This window comes from Passer domesticus, chromosome 8, assembly GCF_036417665.1.
Source record: "Passer domesticus isolate bPasDom1 chromosome 8, bPasDom1.hap1, whole genome shotgun sequence".
NCBI classification, from domain to species: domain Eukaryota; kingdom Metazoa; phylum Chordata; class Aves; order Passeriformes; family Passeridae; genus Passer; species Passer domesticus.
In genome coordinates, this window is record NC_087481.1 from 32,539,656 (window position 1) to 32,556,064 (window position 16,409).

Genomic DNA, 16,409 nt, shown 5'->3' on the forward strand with positions numbered 1-16,409 from the left:
TAGAAGCATTTAATGTACTTAGGCAGGTGGAGGAAAAGAGAAATATATATAGCCTATTTAACAAATTTGCAAAAGTACAGAACACAGTTTGTTACAGGAATGTAACCTTCTAAGTAGAGACAACTTGTAACAGAACACATAACAATTTAGTTGCTAGGTAAAGGCCATAAAGACAAAACTTAGTAAAGCAAGACTCAGGTATTGTTGAAATCCATAAAGCAGAACCTTTTGCTCAAGGAGCCAGCATGAACCAGGCTCCTGGTTTTGGCCAGGACAAACTGACATAAGAGAAAGCCAAACCACCACTGCCAAGCAGCGAACATCAAGGAAGATGGTGTTACTTCATCAAACAAACCCACCCACAACCACCAAAGACTCTGTGCAGGGAATGGGCAGGCAGGGAGGTGTGGGCTTGGGGGATCAATATATATTTAAACCTGCAATCACCACGTACGCATGTCTTTGGTGGAAATATCCCTCATGCATCCCAGCTGGATTAAAACACATCTGCAACACTATTCCTGCTGGAATAAAACATACCTGCAACATTATTCCTGCTGGAATAAAATATACATGCTTTACAATTTTTAATTGTAAATTCCTTACTCCACAAATCAGCTGAGGTTGTTGTGGCTGTGAGGCTGCAGAAGCCAGACTAGTCACGTTCACCTGAGGATCATTCACAGGCACATAGTGACCTGATTTCTCTGATAACGTGTTCAGAGCCTGACCAGATGGCATTGTGAGTGTAAGGTGCTTATCCTATAGGAAATCTGTCCTTAGCTCCCTTGTGGAATATCAGCCTGGAAACGTGGGCTTAAATCCCTCACACTTAAATATACACACAGTCAGTACATCTTAAACACAGAAACAGATATTGGCACAAAGGTTGAATGACAAGGTGAACAAATCCATATCCTGAATGTTTCTAGCAGAGATCCACTACTGAGACACTGGAAACAGGAGTAATTCTTGGGAATTCCTTCAGTATTGAGAGCCCTGCTCTAACATCAGAAGACAAAGCATGATGGAACAGTCATGTGTTCAAAAGCAAGGTAGATTATCCAATGGCTGCTCTAAGTCTTATAATACTGAAAGCACACGTAGATTGGAACCAACACCCTTGCTCCTGCCATTAGGGAGCTCTCCTTGCTCCCCAACAGCAATTAAAAAAATTAGTCCTGCAGAGCACTTAGCTATGGTAAAGATAACTGCTTATATCTAGTGACAACTGAAGTAAAAAAGACGTATAAGTGGGTTTTCCCCTCAATCTACAAGAGGGACAAAAGAGACAAGCTTTGAACAAATTCTCCTCAGAAAACACTTTGGTAAAAAATGCATATGCATCTGACCTGCCTCCACAATCTGAAAACATTTTCCTAAATCTATCTAGCAATAACTTTGGACAAAACAGAGTCAGGCAACAGGTCCTCAGACTTGATCCAATGAATACTGAAGCCACCATGAGTCTTCTATTCAGTTTTGGCAAGAGTTAGCCATGTATCTACACAGGAAACATCCTTCTGCTTTTATATTCCAGCTGAGATTATTGTTTGAAATGACATTGCTCATGAAGTGTAGTTTTCCTGGCAAATGGGATCACAAGAAGTTGCCCCTGTAGTCCACATTTTAGATAAACAGAACTTCTCTAGAGCCAAAATCATGAATTCCTTGAGGATACCCAGGCCCTTGAGTTGTGAGCCAGTCTAGAGAGCTGAAAGGCCAATGTCAAGAGCCCCCATTACAGCTTTGGGATAACATTTTGTATAAAGAATACAGATTTTTATTTCTCCTACTACCTAGTTAGAAAAGATATCCCAAAAACTTGCCTCTAAACCAAGAGTCCTGTCAGCAGGGATCATTTCTCCTGTGCTCCTGACAATTCACAGTCAGTGCCAAATAAAACAGGCCGATTTGGTGTTAGCTGGTGGTATTAAGCTGTAAACAAAGTGAGGAGGCACCTGGCTCACTTAATTGACAGGGTCAGACCAGGATTCAGCATTTGTTCTGTCAGGCATAGAGACACTTCAAAAACATCTTTATTGCAACTTAAAGCCTGTGCAATTTTCTTACTTGACAGCCGACTGCGCACACAAACACAAGCCACAAAAAATGCATTTGTCAGCTTGGACAAGATAAATGTACTTTATATAAGCATACAGCTTGTGTATTTTGAAAAGCCACTGAACAAATATGTTTCTCTTCCAGTAATGCCAGACAAATACATGTAGAAGTGAAAGGAAAATACAAAGAAACAACAGATGCCTGTAAGTGAAACCATGATCAGATGGTAGCTCTGTTGTAAGCACATGGGGAAATGGCCTGGTACATAAGAGTCAAAGTCTGCTGAGGAATTACTTTCAAGAGGACACAACAACATTCTATACCTCTGTAAGAAGCAACAAAGCATTTGGGCAGCAGTCACAATCCATGCTGAAATTATTTGGAGGTTCCTGCTGTAGTCTGCTCAGCCAAGGCTAGGACTTTAGACAAGTAGTATCTTTAGCTGGAACAGCCCCCAACCAGGGACTGAAGCCTACTAAAATACATTAAATTATGTGCTGGGATCTCTCCAGAGATCCAGAGTTGTCACAGCACACGCCACAGTCCAGACAGCCACCACAGAGAGCATCACCATACAATTTCAGAAGGCCTCAGGCATTCACCCATACACAGTAACACCATACCACATCAGAAGGCTTCAGGTGTCTGCTCATACAGAGTAACATCACTCCACTCCAGAAGGGGCTGCAAGCATTGCCCTTCTTGTTCCTCAGCCCAGCCTTTTATCCCCTCACGTTGATGCCCTGCCCCTGTGTGCCCTCTGCTCCCTTTGGAGGTTGGTCAGTGCCCCTGGGCACTCCCTGGCTCATTGCTGTCAGTGCTGCTCACCTGCTGCTCACAGCTGTGCCCACTGGGGATGAGGCTCTGCCACAGCCCCACCCCAATCACCACAAATTGTGTGTCTACACAGAATATTTCTGTAAGAATGTGTTAGTGGTCTCTAGGGCTTATGCTTTTTTTAATCAGAGGGAACATTTTGCCTGAAGGAGGGTTGGAGAGTTTGGAGCATGCTGCTTGGAGGGTGTAAGGCAAAGAGGAAAATATCACAACATTTTTCAGATATAAAAGGCCTTAAGCTCACATTAGAAAAGAGAATCCTCAAACCTGTTAGTGAAGCTTTATACAGACTTGTAAACACATGGCCATATTTTACAGAGAAAAACTCTGCTGCAATCAATACCAGAAATATTTTTTACATTTACTTGTCATTAATATTCTACAGATTTTTTCTGTGAGCTCCACAAAACAATAGAAATAAAATATGCTGCCCCCCTGATCAGCAACTGAACAGTGAAACACAGTTCCTTCATCAACCTCCTGATTCAGAGGTCTTGCAAGGAGGACTGGCAGTTCCTTTATCCTTGATATAAAAAGTGCTATGCATGGTCAGGTCTTCAAAAATAGGAAGCTGAGTGTCAGATCTACCTACTCTCAAAACCAATATGAAAATAAAGTAATAGCAAGCACACAGAAGAGCCAGGAATAGGTTCAATTGTTCAGTACAATAGAAACATTCTCAATAAGAGCAGGACCCTGAGCAAGTGCCCATAAACCTGACCTTTTGGAATTGCATTTGCCTGTGTGAATTACAACAGACCTCTGACTGTTCCCATTCAACTCCCCCCAAATTGTGAAGGGCACTGAAACCATTTCTATCATACTGACAATTATGTTAACAGAAAGAGTAGTACTATGAGGACTGACAGAAAAATTACTATTTGCAATCTACAATTTACCCAGCAGCAGAAAAGGTTTCTACTCCTCCTCATATTCACTAGAAGGAGAACTGAATTTATGAACAAGCAAGTAATTCAGTTTTAAGGACTCTCCCCCAGGCAGAGAAATAGCGGCAACACAGAGGACAGTTAGGAAAGGACAGATGATACATGGCTAAAGTATCAGCAGGTGCTTCAGTTTCTCTGTTATTCAGCCCTTTGGTATTATTCTTAGCATTTATTTCATGCTCCAGTAAGCTTTGTTTGTTGAGGTGATCACACAATTCTGCTGTCTTGAAAGAACAGCTGCCTTCTGGCTTCAGAGGAACAGATGAAATCTGATTAGGTTTAATATCTTTTCAGTATGCTCTTCAATAACCACCTGATGACACTCTTAAGGCAGTTAAAACCAGGCCACTTTGATTTTAAAGTCAGATTTAGCCCCCTTGGAAGACATATTGAAAAGCTTACTTGAATCTGGCCAATCACCACTATTTTAATAATCTGCTTATCTAGTTCCTCAGCCCTTTGTAAATGATGATATTTTTATCATTTGCAGAAATTTACTTCCAAGTGGATTGCAAGCATCGAGCATGAGGGCTGCAGGAAAAATCATCAATGCTTGATGATCATATAAACATATAAACAAACACCTTTGTTACTATAAAATAAATGATTCAAGAAAAGGTTAAATATGCATGTATACTGATAACTAGAAACAAAAGCATCAACCCTTCACCACCTTTTTAGGCAATGGAATGCCTAAAAGGCATTTAGAAATGCAAAACAGCTACCTCTTCAACCAGCTTTCCTCATTCTCTTAGCTCTTTGAGGAGCTAAATCCCTGCTTGGTACAGAAGAATATTCCACTAACACAAAGTCTGGTGACAGCCAGACAGCTTTGCCAGACTCTTTCTGCCAAGTTAATACTATCAAAGGTGCCTGAGTGAAGGAATGAATAAACATTAATGAATTAACACAAAGTAATGAAGCCTTTCTCCAGACAGAAAGCAATGTACACTCATGTCCTCTCTGTGAAAGGAGGGTCCTCAAGATAGTGAGGCACTGTTGGTTGTGCATGTAGGCAGATGTTTTTCAGCCTCCTCTCAGTCTGCTTATTTTAGCTGTGGAAGTGGTCCAGAAAACGGAGGGACTGGCTGAGAACAAGGCTTGCAAGGTCTCCTTTTTTCCACTGGAGCAATTTTAAAACTTGCACCTGTAAAACAAACATAAAAAAGAGAGAAAATGGAGAGATTTGTTTAATTGGGAGTGTGAAGAACGGCACAAAACTTTAGTATCTGAAATTCAGCCATGTTTGAGTGGGCAGGCTTAGATTAGCAGTGATCTGAAAATAAACAGGAACGTGATGGCAATTTTTTTTTTTCCTTTTCATTAGTTGCTGGAGGTCACTGACTCCCAGCAGCCTATTTTCCCTTTAGTGAGGGTGCTCAATCACTGCAAGTTTGCTGCTGCTGGAAGTTTCTATAGTCAGGAGAAGGTCTTCATAGACACAGGATGGTGCTACTGTCTCTCCAGAGCTTGAATTCTTCAATTGACACATTAAACAGTATCTTCCCCTTACTATCATCACATTCTCCCTTTTTCCTGGTCAGAAGCCATAGATTGACATTGGCTTGAAGCATCTGCTTTCTGGGACAGCAGTTGTTTCTGCTGGAATGACAACATTCTAGGAAATCAGTGGTTTTGCTTCAAAAGAAGTAACCAGTCTGGTTATATATGGTTATACATAACCCTCTCCTCAAGCCACACTGAGCTGGTCTCCAAGTGGTTTTGCAGCTTGCCCATGGCAATTGCCCAGCACAGAGAACAGTGCAGAGCAATGCTGAAAAACAGTCCCCGTGCTTTTCCTGCAGACTATAAAGCAAGTAATAACCCCCTAAAAAAGCCAGCACAAGTCACCCAGAAATCTCATAGCAACAATACAAAACAAAGCCAACATTGTACAATTCCGGTCAAAAACCGCACATTAAAACAGAAGAATTCAGCTTTGGGCAGTTGCTGCATTAGGCCCAAGCTTTAACAACTGCCTCTCAATAAGAGTAGAAACCAATTCAGATCAAGCATTTTGATAGAAGCAGATCTGAGGAAGTAATTTGCAGCAGAAAGATGCACCTTATATGGAAGCAAATAAACAACAACCTCTGACCTAAAAAAGGTTTGGCTGCAGGTAAGGACAGCAGATGATTACAGTAAGCATATTGGAATGCTCTGAGACATTACTCTACACAGTGTAATGGGACAAGCAAAGATCGTAAAATATTACTGTGTTTGCAGCACAGGAAAGCATTTCAGATTACATCTGTAGGAGATCTTTGTGATGAATTTACAGGTTTCAATGGAGTGCTTCCTTTGCACTCCTTTCTCCCCCTCAGCACAACACCTTCTCTGTGAGACCAGCATCACTGGACTTCATCCCCAGGAAACAGCAGTCGGCTTTCAAAGGAACATTCTCTTTGCAAGCACTTTTAGCAGAGAGTTTTCATGCCTGTTGCGTGTAAAAAAGCCTGAAACACCCCCAATTTTGTCAGATAGCAGAAAGTACTCAGATTGAATAGTAACAGCACTTCATGTGCTGATCACATGAAGTCTCAGTAATGTGGAAAAGGAGCAGGATCAGGCAGGCAGCAGCACGTGCAATCCAGCTCAGGCCAGGAGTGACAGAAGCCACCTCTGTACCTCTGGCACTGCACATCCCCCCAGGCCTTGTGGGCCAGCTGGGAACCTGCTATTGCTCAAGTCCTCAGTTGCTACTACACCTGCTGATTAAATGAGGAGCCCCAGACAGCTACAAACCCCTGACCCATAATAATTCTGCAGTTTGTTCACTGCTCCTGGTACCAATGGGACTCTGCCTATAAAACAGAGCCCATGATTCAGCACTGGGAGACTGGACAGGAAGGAAAGGCTCCAGTTAAAGAAAAACTGTGGAGTAACACAAAGATTTCCACCTAAGTTATCTAAATATAAAAAGTAATAAAGCATTTAAGATATTTTATCAGCTAGAATTAATTTGTTCAGTACTTCAAATTAGTAATTTTATGATTAAAAGATTAGAAATAGGAAATAAACTATTCTAGATCAAATTCTTTATCTTTAGAGTTTAACAGAAGTTATCAGCTAGACATTTCATTGAATTTAGAAACATTAAGATTTAAGATGCTAAGATTCTAAAGAGCATACTAATCCTTTTATCCTAGACATTTTCATGGTTTAGCTTTTTTTCCACTGAGGTCTCACTGAAACCAGGGATATGATGTACTTGCACAGTCTTTACAAGCACATATTTAGAACAAATTCAATCTGAGCTAATTCTTTTTCCTGGTAAAGCTGTGGGTTCAAAAATTGGATTTTTGGGAATTTACAGAACCACACTTTGGTTGATCTCTCAAAACATAAAGATGAATACAGCCACAGATGAATGGTGATGGAATACAGCAGGGCAAAGCCAGGATAATATTTCACTTCTGCAACTGCTCTTATCAATGAGGACCATTGACACTCCTTTAATCAGACTTGATCACATTTCTCTTGATTGTTTTATACAATGGGCGTTAAATGGGTTCTAATCTCTTCTAATCTCATTTCTTCCCAATCCAAAGACTCAGTAAGTTTCCTAAGAAAAGGAGAACAAGTTCTCAGTGATTCATTGAAGCTAATATTTACCTGCATAGAAAATTCTGTGAAGTTTACAGATGGAAAAAACCCAGAATGCTGTGATTTCTCTCTTATGATTACCTAATTCATCTAATGAAACTGTAAATCTTTTTACCTTTATGTGCATTTTTGTTGAGTTGAGATGCTTTTGAGCAGCAGCGTCTTCTACCCTTCTGCCCTAAGGGTGAAAAATAATACATTATCAGTGGAGACAGGTAATGCAAATAACTGTACCCATACAGTAAATGTGTCAGAGTCCACAGACATTTTGCTTACTGTATTTACCACTGACATCCTTGTGTGGAGAGATCTGTAAAACAAAGGATTATCATGACTGATTTATAGATCTCTGCACAGCTTTGTCCCTAGTGTGGAACAGGAACTTATTTGCTCTTTTCCATCATTACTCATAGATGCATCAGATACACATTGTAAAGATTTCTTTATCCTTCAAAATGTCACACTGGCAGGCAATACGATTACAGTTACACCACCTTAAGAAAATATAAAAAATTACCAACAGGAAAAAAAGAGCATCTCTGTGTCCAGATGCACAGGAGTGTAGAATAAATTGCTTTGGATGGGCAAAGCCACTGAAATATTCCCTCCCACCACACACAGTGAGCTGTTGACTGCAGTTGACCACAGTGCTGGTCACAATAAAGGGGGGAAAAGAAGGTTTACTCTGGAGCTGGGGTGGAGCAGAAAGGACAGAGATAGATGATTTCTCCTCAACAAAATCTAACATATGGTCAATGTTTCTGGAAATCACTGAGGCACAGTTTACAGTCCAGGCTGGTGATGGAGGCTGAGCTATCATACCACCATAATTTAGTTCTGATGTAACAGGTTTAACATGCAAAGTACATTTATCTTGCACACCCAGACACTTTTACTTTGACATCTATGCTTACAGATAAGGAACAGTGTCCTTTGCACGTTTCCTCCTCACCTTGTGACTCATGGAAGTACCATGCACATCAACAAGGAGGAAACACTATTATGGGAAGTGGCAGGTATTCATTTGTGTTTTATTGATAGGGCCATCTCCTGTCCTTCCTGGACAGGCTTCCTTTATGCTCCTGAAAACACTTCTAGAAATTCTACAACTCCCCTTGCACTGTTCCTAAAGTTTTTCTCAAGTGTTATGGAAAAACCTGAATAAAAAGAAGTAGAAAAGGCAAAGAAAGCAGAAGGGCTTCAGGTACCACTCCTCTGGCAAATAGCTCTACCAGCACAGACACCAGTAAATGACAAAACTGGGCAGCTGACTTAACCAGTTAGAAAAACAGCTTCCACGTGTTTCTCCATGCTCATATTTACACATAAAACTATTCTTAGAAAGGTTTCTAGAAAATATCAAGCATGGCAAGTCTGCTGCTCCTGACCTTTGGACACTTAGCTTATTTGTTTTTCTTTGTCTCACATTTGCTCTCTACATCTTGTATGAAATACACACTGTGAAAAATCATGGTGAGTCTCAGAGATTCACAATATTAAACCTCAAATCAGCACAGGTAACTCTAGATTGCATCTTTCAATTTAAAAATGCTACTGAACTGTCCTTCTGGAAATGCACAAGGACATCTGCAGAGATGTGGCCATAGACAGATGGGAAATCCTCTGTTTTCAGGATTTTAACTGCTCTGTGAATTTGGAATACTGCAAAATGGTAACTAAGTGCCTCAAGGTACTTCAGATGAAATGTTGATTATCAGTGGTAAAAAATCCCAACCAACCAACAAAAAAACAAAGGAAAACAAAGTTTAGACTGATTGAAGGTGAGAAGAGACTCTGATTTGTTTCACTGTTCTATAAAGAACTTATCATATACTCTGTTAACCAGATTCATGTTCTCATATTTCATAAGGGTAGAAGCCTTTTGCATTAACACATTTCCCACTACTGAGAAAATTATACTATTTTTACATTGGTGGATGGCTGGTTATCTACTGGGAAAATATAAGAGAATGTATTTTCAGAAGACCAGATTTCAGAACACAGATTAAGGTAAAAGTTAATCATGCTGTGCACCAGGCTATGGCAGAGGAAACACTACTGTACAAACCAAAGCACTGATATGCTACCACATTGTGCAGTCTAAGTCCTTTTCTAAGCTCAATCCTCCTTTTCATTGTCAAGCTCTGTTTGTTTCCTTTAATTAAAATCAACATAGTAAATAAGCATTTTATATCAAAAAAGGAAAGAACAGGAAAAGAGAAAGCTGTATTAGAAGACTATAGTACTGTACCTTCTGCAACAAAGACATTGAGGCACAAAAGACAGACAAACAAAAAGCCACAAAGTGCCAGGAGCTTCATCCTTCCAACCAGTCACGAGACGTTTCTCAGGAGGCTGAAGGAGTGTCTTGGTCTCCTCCAGCACAACCTCAGCTTTTTATAAGACAGTGCCAAAGGAATGTTATGTTCAGAATGGGTGGAGAGTTGGCCTTTGTATTGTACCTCAACAGACGAAAAGAAACAGCACTTCCTATTTCAAGAAGCAATTTACTCAGAATGAGGCAGCGTAGAGAGTTCCTTACCAGTTACACAGGAGCTTGAAGCATTAAAGTACACAGGGATGTTCTGAGGCAGAATCCTTGTCCTGTGCTTCACAGCAGCCTCTCCAGAGGACCTGGTGTGCTCCTCTGCACGCTTAGCAAGGGAGAGAGCACAGCAGAACTGAATCTGTATGGACAGTGATTGGGGCTTGAAAAGGCAAACCAAACCCAGGGTGTTTTAATCAAAGCAATTGCCAGTGTGTTGTTACCATAATTAACAAGACAGCTGGTTAAGCAGCAGATTTCTGAGTTTATTATTAACATCTCAGTTTCTGTTATATCTGAATAATTAAGTTGTGAAGATTCCAGCTAACAGTTAAGATTAAGAAGTCATCAAATTCAACGTAGTATCAAGGTTCACAGAGTATAATTAAAAAAAAAGAAGTCTTTTAAGGAGTGATCAACTATAGAGCCATGTCTCTTAAAAAAGGCAAAAAGTTCAGATTTGAGAGCATTCAATTCTCCCAGCTTAATCTGGTAAGATTTGGGTCTCTAACAACAGAATATGTTAAAAGTTATGTAGCCTTAAAAGGTGGGAGCAGTATCTGCAAGCCACCCAGACCTGGAATTACAGCAGGATAAAAGGCTTCACTCTGGTGCACAAATATTGCTCCCAGCATGTTTTAAAGGTTTCCTATTTCAGGTTTGGGATTTAGCTTGTTTCTTGCATTCATCAGCAGCCTTCCAAATTGGGTCACCCCTTTATCTACCAAATTTAGCCCCAAAAGCTTATTTCTGCAGTCCTACCTAGCAATATCCATATATGGTGAAGATTGCTAATGCCTGACAGCCTTTTTTGTTTGCCAAGGCCGGCATTACCAAGGTTCAAGAATCAAATCACTAACAAAACTTGCTACAAGATAGCATTACCTTCAAAGTGCTTTATGAAAGCCCTGCCTCACACTGGCACACCTTGTTCAGCCTGTAGTAAGGCTGTTAGTTCATCTCCCTGCTGAGCAGGTCAGGAGGGACTTCTACAGTTCAGTTGATGCAGAGAAAGATGAATGACAACAATGTTGCTGTTATGATCTCAGGCTTCTTTTGAATATTGAAACATATGGGTGTGAGTCCTTATTTTGTACTTCTAAACTGAACACTTTTGCTGGTTAGGACTGAATCAAATAACATAAATCCCAACATAAACTAAGCATGTAAAATGGAGCCGGTCAGCCTACTCGCAAAGGTTTGCAGAAAATCTGAAATGTCAATAAGGCACAAGAAAGGATTGGTAGGAGAGTAATTTTTCTGCAACATTCCATCAGGCTGTCTGAGTAGCACTGAAGCAAGGATTTCACCAGGTAAGTACAGTATTTTATCTGCATCACACTTTCTGAGAAAGTTCCAGACAAGCTCATGTACTGGGGAAAGTGAGTGAATGGCTGTGTGGGGCTTAGTTGCCAGCTGGGGTTAGACCACAATAATACCCAAATAATTTTTCATGTATTTTTAGCCTACACTAGAAGCATCACCTTCTCTTTTCATGTGCATGATATGAAATGAAAAATGAATACAGAAAAGCAACCAGGTAAGATGGGAGATGAGTTGCAAAACAGAACCTCATCACGTAATGGCTACTGACACTTCCAACTATGCCCATTGAAACAAAAAGTGCTGCCAACACATACCTCAAAACACCCCATCTTTCTTCTGAAATATTCACAACATAATATTGGCAATGGAAGTTATTTACAAAGACTTGTTTTTCTAAGTATACATCACTGCACTGTGACTTTACCAATCACCCCAAGCAAAAAAAACCCAGCGTGTACTACCTGAATGCCCCACTTGTTTTCTGTGCGGAAGAGGCAGGCTGCTACTTGGTCTCCTGTTACAACAATCCAAGCCTTCCAGCTACTATGAGGGGAAATGAGGCAAACCTGTACAGTCATCACTGCACACCCAAAAGCCCCAGAGAGGGGGTTGATAGGAACAAGCACCAATTTTTTCAAGGACGGCATCTGTTTGAGGAGTTTGTGCTGTCTTACTGTCAGGCTGCTCTAGGAATGCAAAGAGAAAACCTGAAAACCTTCTAAAACTAAAATACTGCATGAATTTATTAATATAACTTATTGGGGTGAGGATATTGTAATTTATTTGTTTATTTTCACCAATTGAGAGGTCTAGTTGCAAACCTTGAGAGATTCTTTTGAGTAGGTATTGGGGTCCATACACTGTATCTTGCCTACCAGTTTTGAGAAGAAACATAGCTAAGGAAGACATTTTTCCTCCTAAACTGAATACTTTCAGAAGAAATTCCTGTGCTTTATATCTTAAATTTCAGGCTGTAAAAGATGATCTTTGCTGTCGTTAAACCCTGTAATTCTTAATGCCCTGTTTCATATGCTTCTATAAATGCTAATGTTACAGGAAATGTTAAGCAAACTGAAAATGGAAGACTAGAAGCAATGACCTAGCATAATCTTTAGACTTGCCCTGAGATAAAAGTCTTTACCAAATAAGGTTACAGACTATACAAAACAATGAGACAGAACTGTGTCAAGGGAATGGCTGGAGACAGGAGATGGAATAAAACCACAGATTAGTAAATAGCCTGCTAACCTGTGTCCTTAGGGTCTGTCAGCTGGAAGTCTGAAGCATCTGTATGATAGTCTTCTGTAGGACAGGACTTTTATTAAATGAGCAGCAGCTGCTGTACATCTTTCCAGTCGGAAAAAAAGGTTGAAATTGAGTGCAGAGGTACTTCTGTATCATCCAGGTAAATAAGGGATGCATCCTGAGATTTGCATTATGTTCACATTAATACCTGGTGTTCAAAAGCCACATAGGATGTCTCTCAATATCTTAAAGAAAGTAGTTTTATTTCTTAATGTTAAATTAAGGCATGATCCAGAGTCTCCATTTGTGCTTGCCAAAACTCTTAAATTTTCAATCTTCAGAGTCATTATTTCTGGAAGTGGTATGTTAATATAAGATTCACTAATACTTTTTAAAGGTCATGCCATTCTAAGAAGAATCTGTATTTTGTATATGAAAATTTCTTCTAATCAGGTTTAAACAGCTGTTTGTGACATAAGGAGAATAACACGGAGCAAATGGTTTTGTTAAATTTAAAGCTAAGTGAAACTAACTTTTGAGCTGTGAGAAGGCAGGAAATATTTAAGAACTTTAAGGATACAAAGTAATTTAATTCAATATAGACCAGTTATGGTGAACCAACAGTTATCCGGGAGCATGTGCTGGTCTGTTTTTGAAGGAGGGAACATAGTGTAGAAGCTGAAGGCTGCAGTAGCAGTCACTGTATCAGAAGCAGGAGTGACAACATGTGGGATATACTAACAAGGATCAGAATGAAGGACAAGACTGACGTTATAATTTCTTCTAGCAGTTTTATGGTGAGCTGGTAAACACTTTGAAGACTGTCCTTGAACAAGGTTTAAACCATCTTTGACACAGCTTTTTCAATGAGTGTCCTGCCACTCCTTACCTTGTGCCTGCAAGTAAAGCCTCTGCAGAGCTGCCAGCTGGTGTGCCTGTGAATCTGTGTGCTGTTCAGGGTGTCCAGACTCTGTGTGTTCACTCCATTCTCTTCACAGGTCACTGTCCTAGATAGTGCTATTAAAATGGAACTTGCAGCTGTTTTCATTTTGCTTAGTTTTAACCTTCCTCCTGCTGGGAATGTGGCAAATGTGAAAAAACAGATGTTCTCCCTTTCCCCCTGCTTAGTTAATGAGTTCTCTCTCTAGTTTTTCAAGCTTTAGATGTGGTTTATCTGGTTGCTGTAGGCTTCTAAACAGCATAATGAAATGAGGCAAGGGTTCAGGCCAGAAAAACTTACATTAGGTGCAGTGTTCAGTGTGCTATGTGTGATGGAAACATTTCTTTGTGGTAGCCCAGTCTTCTAGTTCAGGCAAGATGTGATTTAAGAGACTGTTTTTGACAGGTAATCAGCCAGACCTCACACTTCCATGACAGGGTGATGAGAGGAGCTGTGTAACCTTCTCATTATGGAGTGTAACCTTCCCACCATGAGGCAGATCTGTTCCCACTGCATGTTACTTCTCCCAGAAGTAGGGAAACAACAGGCACCTAAGCATGGAAGATTATCCCTCTTGCCACTTACCAGGGATAAGGATTCGTCCTTGTTTCATTCAGCACTTTGTTTTTCAGAAAGATGACAGAAGAATATGAAGTCTGTCTGGTCTTCTGTAAAAGCAACTAGTCTGGCTGCCCAATGCTCCCAATGCTTCATTCCAGAAAACTTGGTAAGAGGAAGTGAAGAGGGTACAATGACAGATGTCTGGGCAGGCATCTCACTCTTTCTCCTGAATAGATAAGGTGTTTACTTCAGCTGGAAAGCCTCCAAAATAGAGAATACTGTGCAGATGTCAGCCCCTAGGCATTTGGAAAGATTTTGAGATTGTTCTGCATATTAATCTCTTTCTTAAAGACATGAATAAGCCCTGTCTCTGCTATCTGATAGGAGGTGGTTGCAGAGATAACAGAGTGTTTTGTCCTAATGCTGTTACTTGGCCACTGTCACCTCTTTCTGGTTATTCTGTACATTGTAGATGTGCCAATCAACTCATACAATCAAGTTTGTTTCATACAAACTATTACATAGTTGGTAAAAAAGTGTAGAACTTGAACTAAGGAATTTAGAGGCTAAAGATCTTTTCATTTCTAAAATGGTATGAATTTCAACTTTTCTTCCTGCCACCTCCAACAGAGAGACATTTGAGGAGAATGTCCCATTGCTGATGGACTGTTCCATTGTTGTCAGCTTGCTAAAATCCCACAATCCAGATTACTGGGCACCACTTCAATGCACTGAACACAGTCTGTCCACTAAAGCATTTATGGTCACCTCAGTTGTACTTTATGTGACTAGGAAGCAGTAAAAGAAAAAAGACTTCAGCAGCAATGGCTTTACTTTCAGGTGAAAATTTCATGGGACAGGAGAACTCTGCTTTTAAGAGCCCAAGTTCTGTATGAATCCATCTGTGTACGAGACATAAACAGAGTGAGATTTCTGCATTTCAGCTTAGCTTCTGCATTTCAGCTTCTCACCCCCTTGGGACTCAAATATAATTTGTAAAACACATGTGGAATTTTGTTTTCTTACATTGTCTTGGGCAGGAGGAGGAATCTGATCAGTGGCTCTTGCTCCTACAAGTTCTTCAGAAGTCCTTAAGGAATGTAGTGCTATAAGGCATGCAATTTGTATTTGGTTTTCCAGCCTGCTGGGTTTTTTTAACTTGTAGCATCATTTTTCTTAGAAAAGACGGGGAAGGATGAGGACGTATTGCATTGCTTAGGAAAAAAAAAAAAAGAGATCTTCAACTCTGAATGAATATCACAACAGTCAGGAATAAGGTGACTTGGTAGGGTCTGTAGATGAGCAACGTCTCATGTCCAATCTAGGTGGGATGATGTAGGGATTTTATACTTGCAGGCAGTAAGGGAAGACCTGTAACACCAAAGCCATTACCTCAACACAAGTACATTATCATGCCTCTGCTATCTCACCAGTGCAGTGGTGCTGAGTTAGTGTCCAGGAAGAAGTCTGGTACTTCCATAGATATGCAGACCACTATACAATTTATAAAAATGTAAAGTTAGTCTTTTTCATAGTTATATTTAATCTTGACCTTTCCAGTTAAAATTTAGATTAAATTTTTTCTCTGATAGTGCTTAGAAGCTTTTAGTTTTCTTCCCTATCCCACTTCAATTTTTGTTGACCAACATTAAAAGAATGTGATGTCATGCTTTTTCTTTAAAGGAAACTGATAATTAAAAAACAGTTTCAGTAGTTCTCTTTGGTGTTCTTCACTAGCAAGAATACAAAATGTAACTATGTACTACATAATGTATTAGTGTTGCTCATTCATAGAAAGAAAAACAAACACCACTATATTGCAGCAAAGGTTTAGCTCCTGTGCACAAGCTCATAATAGAAATGCCTTACAGCAGTACTAAAGATTTGCTCAGAAGCTTAATGATGACTGCAGGCACACACCAAATGGTGTCAAAACTGAGTGAAGGAATTAGCAGAGATGGTATTTTCTGGACTTACTCCTATTCATCACTGGCAAAGGAGAGGTGGCTAGATCTAAAAGCCATCACTCTCAGACATGCTGGGTTTGTGTTTGCCAGCTCTGTGTGGTATTTGGAAAAATGGGGTGAGGGAATGCTGGGCTAGAGCCTGATGTCAGTCCTTGTGCCACAAGGTGACGTGCCCTTGCAGCAGCTGCCCTGCAGTGCCAGGTGCCAGGTCTGAGCAGCCACCCCCACCACGGCTGCCACAGACTGATGGATTGTTTCCTGTGTTGCAAGAGCCTGTCTTGCTTTCCCCATCTCTCTTTCTTGATGACTGCAGGTCACCGAGACGGTTGAATACTGAAATAAAAATCCAGTTCTTGCTTAAATACTCTGCT

The 16,409-nt window shown here is 40.3% G+C and overlaps 1 protein-coding gene across 14 annotated transcripts in view; it reads right to left on the reverse strand.

Moving 5' to 3' along the window:
- Positions 1–15,249, reverse strand: part of CDHR1 (cadherin related family member 1) — a 70,210-nt gene extending 54,961 nt beyond the window's left edge. For 6 of the 14 annotated variants that reach the window (XM_064430241.1, XM_064430240.1, XM_064430234.1 and 3 more), the window contains exons 1-3: positions 9,997–11,752; positions 7,570–7,632; positions 2,688–4,995 (exon numbers count right to left, since the gene is read on the reverse strand). The gene's annotated coding sequence lies outside the window, so the exon portion shown is untranslated. Of the gene's footprint in view, positions 1–2,387; positions 2,484–2,687; positions 4,996–7,569; positions 7,633–9,705; positions 9,955–9,996; positions 11,755–11,786; positions 11,869–12,573 lie in introns of those variants that run through there. The other 8 variants (XM_064430238.1, XM_064430237.1, XM_064430243.1 and 5 more) reach the window with 6 other exon arrangements.
- Positions 15,250–16,409: the final 1,160 nt, after the last annotated feature.